General features: G+C 31.3%; 1 long non-coding RNA gene across 1 annotated transcript; it reads right to left on the bottom strand.

Annotated features, from left to right (window-relative positions):
• Window positions 1-566: 566 nt before the first annotated feature.
• On the bottom strand, window positions 567-3,062 carry LOC141483290 (uncharacterized). The gene is made up of 2 exons (XR_012465998.1): window positions 1,293-3,062; window positions 567-820 (listed from the first exon to the last, which is right to left on the bottom strand). It is a non-coding gene; the product is annotated as an uncharacterized lncRNA (long non-coding RNA).
• Between the last annotated feature and the right edge of the window lie 2,363 nt (window positions 3,063-5,425).

Genomic DNA, 5,425 nt, shown 5'->3' with positions numbered 1-5,425 from the left:
CGGTGCGCCAGTTGACCTTGAGACAACTTTGTTGCAGTTAATTAGGATATTTTCGTTGCATTTCGTTGGAATACTTGTTGTTTGCCTGATAATAAACCAGATTAGCTGACCTTAAGGTCATATGTATAAGTAAACATGAATACTTTGTTGCACTTAATTAGGATATTTTCGTTGCATTTCGTTGAAATATTTGCTATTTTACTGATAAAAAACCAGATTAGCTGACCTTAAGGTCATATGTATAAGTAAACATGAATACTTTGTTGCACTTAATTAGGATATTTTCGTTGCATTTTGTTGAAATATTTGTTATTTTACTGATAGAAAACCAGATTAACTGACATTAAGGTCACATGTATAATTAAACTTGAATACTTTGTTGCATTTCGTTGGAATATTTGGTGTTTCACTGATAATTAACCAGATTAGCTGACCTTAAGGGTCATATGTATGATTGAACATGAATATTGTGAAAAAGGAAATACGTAATTTATTAACGTTTATTAATTAGTAGGTATTCACAATGTATGGGTTATTTTCAAAAATTCATCTTTTTTAGACGACAATAAGTATACATAACAAATTTCTGGTAGAGCTAAATATTTTTTGAGATTAATATTTGCATATTCATAAAAATCTTTTACAGTTGTCCACCAGAAACCTCTGTAAGTTATGGATGGTTTATGAAATTGTTCAATGCTATGATGTCCGCACATTAATCGGCTTTTGAATGGAACAATGGGATGAAAGTTTTCGTGTGATCCAATAACGTATCCGCACCTATACTTTTTTTCTTTGTCCTTACATGTTACCGTAGAATCTGAAAAAATGGAAGAATAATTACAAAAATGTTTGAGGAATATTGTTCGTTTATCTTACATAACGGTATTGATTTTTCAGAGTAGAAAGCTGGATATTCATTCAAAATAATCGTATCTAGATGTACTTCCATTAATAAAAAGCTACCATTTTTCCAACTTGTATGGTGTATTGATATAAATAACTTTTGAAGTTAGGATGTTGCAAATTTGTGAAAGTAGAAGAATAATGTACAACAAATACATATTTTTATCGTTGTGCGTGTGTGTGTGTTTCTTTGAAAGCAACTCGATTACTACTACACGTAACAGTTGTATTAGGGATGTTTTATACCATATACGTCACGTGAAATCTGTTCAACTATACATTCTAAACATAATATATTCGGATAATTTGTTTCTCCCCCACATTTAGTACACTTATATTTCACTGGTACAGGCATAATGATGTTAATGATGCTATTGGTTACTTACGAATGACTCCACGATTGTCTGCATAACGTTTATCAATTCTCAGATGCTTCGGTGATTATAATTCAAAAACGGTTTTTTTTTGCAATTTTCACAATACTGTCTTGTACTTCTTTTCGATACTTCCTTATTGTCTTTTGGAGTATCACACAGTTTGCAAAATAATACGTTTTTAATGGATTCTTTCGTTTTAAGGTTTATATTTTTTTTTTTTTCTCTTTACAGAGTTGTAGTAAAGTTTTTTCCATATCTTCACATGCTTTCAATAAAGTGTCCTCGAATAAATCGCTAAAATTCATCTTTTGATTTTCACTGAAACAGAAAGTGTGCAATGTTGGAGGTCAAAAAATTAAATTCCTCATGTGGTTGTTGAATGAATAATGAACAGTTGAAGCGGTTATGATGGTTATGCTGTCAGTTGTTGTCTCCTCAACTGACTTCTCGAATCCCTCTCGTTCCTTATTCTTTGTCTATAGGACCCAGAATCCCGACGTTGATGACAGGGTGGGCAAAAGTTATATTCTGATGAAAAACTTTCATAAACTCTCAAACATCTCCTGTCATTACACCGATACTTTGAAGGACCATTGACTTGAGGAAGTTCGTTTCCATTAGTGCTACTAATAATATTTTCCTGGATTGCTTTGTTCATATTGCTCTGTAAAATCACAAATCAATCGGAAAAAGAACTCAAGATAAAAACGTTTTTTCCATTGTGTTAAAATATAAGTTGTAAGTTAATCAATTGTAAAAATGAATATTACAAGTGTGGATTAAATTTTGAAACCCCAAGGCAATGTATCACTTGATAAATAATTTACAATTCGTTTGTCATCGAAAGGAGTTAATGCAACTTTTCTTTGATTTATTGTATATACCTCATGTTTTTTACTACGAATCAGATTTTCCGTTACTTCAAAATGTTCATTTCCGAATAGACAATCGTAGTAATTTTGAAAATTTATTGTTTTGAGAGAGGCTCTGGTGACACCTTTATCTATTTTAATTATCAAATTTTCCCCGTCATTCTCTCCATGTTCTACTTTTATCGCATACATTTCCGACTTTAAGCCAATGAACTCTTTCATAATTCTTCCATTGTTTTCGTCTTTCATCAAACCTAAAACTTTTTTATTTACCAATGGAATTCCGAATTGTCCTCTTTGATATGTGCAAAAATGTCATCGGTGAAAAAGTGGTAAATCAATGAATCAGTATCTGTATACAACAATTTCGCATTTTCATTGAATTTAGGTTTGATATAATTATAATGAAAGTCATATAAAATAATTTTTGAAATTTCCAAAACACTGAAACCCACATAATTGGGTTTATTCAGTTCTATATTGACTCTTTTCATTTCAATGTTTACCATATCATCATCAAAAATGGTCAAACTATGAAAATTCGGTTTTGATATGTGACTTTTTGCTCCGTATCTACCCTCCCACTTAGTACATAATTTAATATCTTTATATTTACGACAGTTTTCTATTGTTTTCCCAAAGATACTATTGTTCATTACCTTATAAAAAATTTTCTCAAATTCATTTTTACTGTTTTGTCTTAACATCGTATTCAAATCAATATAAGTTTTTAACCATGGTATTTGTTTAAATTTCAAAATTTCATGAACTCTGCTGATTTTGAGACCTAAACTGACTGCCTGTTTCAAATTTCTATAATGGATAACATAATTTTTTTTATCGAAAAGTGTTGTTAACAATTTTGGATTTTTTGATGATGATAAGGGTGGAATCATTTTTTGAGGACATAATGGAAGATTTTATGAACATTTTGAAGTTCTACAGGATAATCTAAGTCAACTTCTAATATGTAACCATATTCAGAATCATTAGGTGTATTAAATATATCTTCAGAATAGAAATCAGTATTATTTTTCCATTCTGATAATTCTGATTATTTCTGATATATTCTGATAATGCTGTACCATACAAGTTATTAACATCGTAGTACATGAGATATGATGAGGGTTGATCAGGGTTAACTCGTTTTTCATGTAAATATTATTAGCTTTACCATATCTATTGCTACATTGAGATATTCCTCCTCTTATACCCCTCTCAATAAACATTAGCTCATCTACATCATCTAATAATTCCAAAGTAACCTTTGAAATGTTTAAACAACTTGCATAAGCTAGACCTGGTGCAGTGTAATATTTCAAACATTCCAAATCGTATGTTTTCATACATACTTTTCGAAATTTTTCAAAAACGTCAGCCAAAAGTAATACATCTGTTTTCAAATATAACTCCATATATTGTTGTGAATTTTGAATTTCAAAAGTATCCCATACTTTAACAGCGTGTGAATACTCATCTTCTGTTACACCACACTTTCTCAATTTATTGAAAAAGCATTCGATCGGTGGTAATTTGTCAATGTTCATTTTATCCCAACTATCAAAATAATCATATGGAAATATACCTTTCTTAGATAAAAGTTTAAATTCCTCTTGATTTTTACAGAAACTTTTTGTGATTACCTTTTCTGAATGATTTAAATATGAACTCAATTTATCTAGACTACTTGCCATGAAACGAAAAGAGTCTAGGAATCGGTATGTTATACTTGTATTGTCAATTTGTTTACTAAATGATATATATTTTTCTTTATTTACTGGTAACAATCTGACAGCACCAGAAACCTCTTTCGGTAAAGCTCTAATAATGAAATGGCTATCGTAACCAGATAAATTATGAAAAACAACAGGTATCATATTATCATTCTGATAGTTAATGTTGCAAGGGGTGGAATGGGCTGCTCCACGAAATTTTCCAGATATATGACAATGGTCCTTAAACCTTGATCTGATCCTCTGTGAATGGTTTTAGACAAATATGACAGTTAGTGGCTGAATCGAAATCGTGTTTTTGTTGAGGTGATAGCGGAATCATTGGAACCACATTGGAAAATACTGGATTTAATTCGAAAGCTAGCTGTTGTAAACGTTTGACGAACCAGCTGATACAATCGTTACCAGTATATAATTCGAATTTTTATTTTGAATTGTCGAAAGTACACAATAAGTAAAATGCTACACTACATGGAATATTTTTTGAAATATTCGAATTTTCTTACTAGGTTTCACATCCTCATATTTTTCCAAAATGCTTTCAATGTCTGAATAAATCACAAACGGTACGGGTTCTTTATTTTTGAAGTCTGTGAAAGATAAATTTTTTTTTCAGATGGTAGAGTTATTTTGGTTTTATTCATTTTTCTACCGGTGAATATACACTGTGTCCGTAAAGTATGGAACAAATTGATTTTTAGCTAAACAGGTCATTTAAAGAAATAATCCTGAAACACGTCGATTTTTGATGTTAATTTACCGTATTTTAAAATAATAATCTAATATACAGGGTGAATTACCTTCGAGTAATGACGTCACCGTCATTTTTTTTAAATGGAACACCCCCATTTTGTCTCAATTTTCGGATTACTCTAGCTGAGCTGATTCCAAAAATGTATCACATGTTGATTCCATTGGTACAGGGTGGACAAAAATACAGTAGTTGTGTGTTGTAACAAAGTAACGCGTAACATTCTTTATTAGGTAAATTAACAATATTATCAAAAATACTTATTGTCTAGCGGACAGAATATGCTGGAATACATGACTTTATATTGAATGTTCGAACTGCAGCCCTTGCTGTATTTGACAGTAACCCAAACGGTGTACAAATTCTTATTGAACCTTGTGTATGGTTTCTTGCGTAATATTGTTTATTTCTGTTCGAATTTTCACTTGTACATCTTCAATATTTGCTGGTTTCTTTTTATAATAACATTCTTCAGAAGGCCCCACAGAAAATAATCCAAAGGATTTAAATCTGGTGACCTCGCTGGCCATTCAGTGGGTCCACGTCTACCAATCCACCTGTTCGGAAAAATTTCATCTACGTACCTTCTAACATCTACAGCATAATGTGGAGGTGCACCATCCTGTTGAAACCATAAACTTTCATCAAAACCTCCAGGATTACGTCTGCTGGGAAATAAATTACGTAAAGTAGGTACGAGATACTCCCTTAAAAACTCAAGGTACTTTGCCTCCTTTAATTACCTTCGATAAAGTAGGGTCCAATGATTCAATTTCGTACAATTCA

This window comes from Leptinotarsa decemlineata, unplaced genomic scaffold (assembly GCF_025532065.1).
Source record: "Leptinotarsa decemlineata unplaced genomic scaffold, Ldec_3_MD MMD2_tig00003192_RagTag_RagTag, whole genome shotgun sequence".
In the NCBI taxonomy this organism is placed as follows: domain Eukaryota; kingdom Metazoa; phylum Arthropoda; class Insecta; order Coleoptera; family Chrysomelidae; genus Leptinotarsa; species Leptinotarsa decemlineata.
The sequence above is the reverse complement of the archived record's forward strand: the minus strand, read 5'-3'. Positions and strand labels throughout refer to the sequence as shown.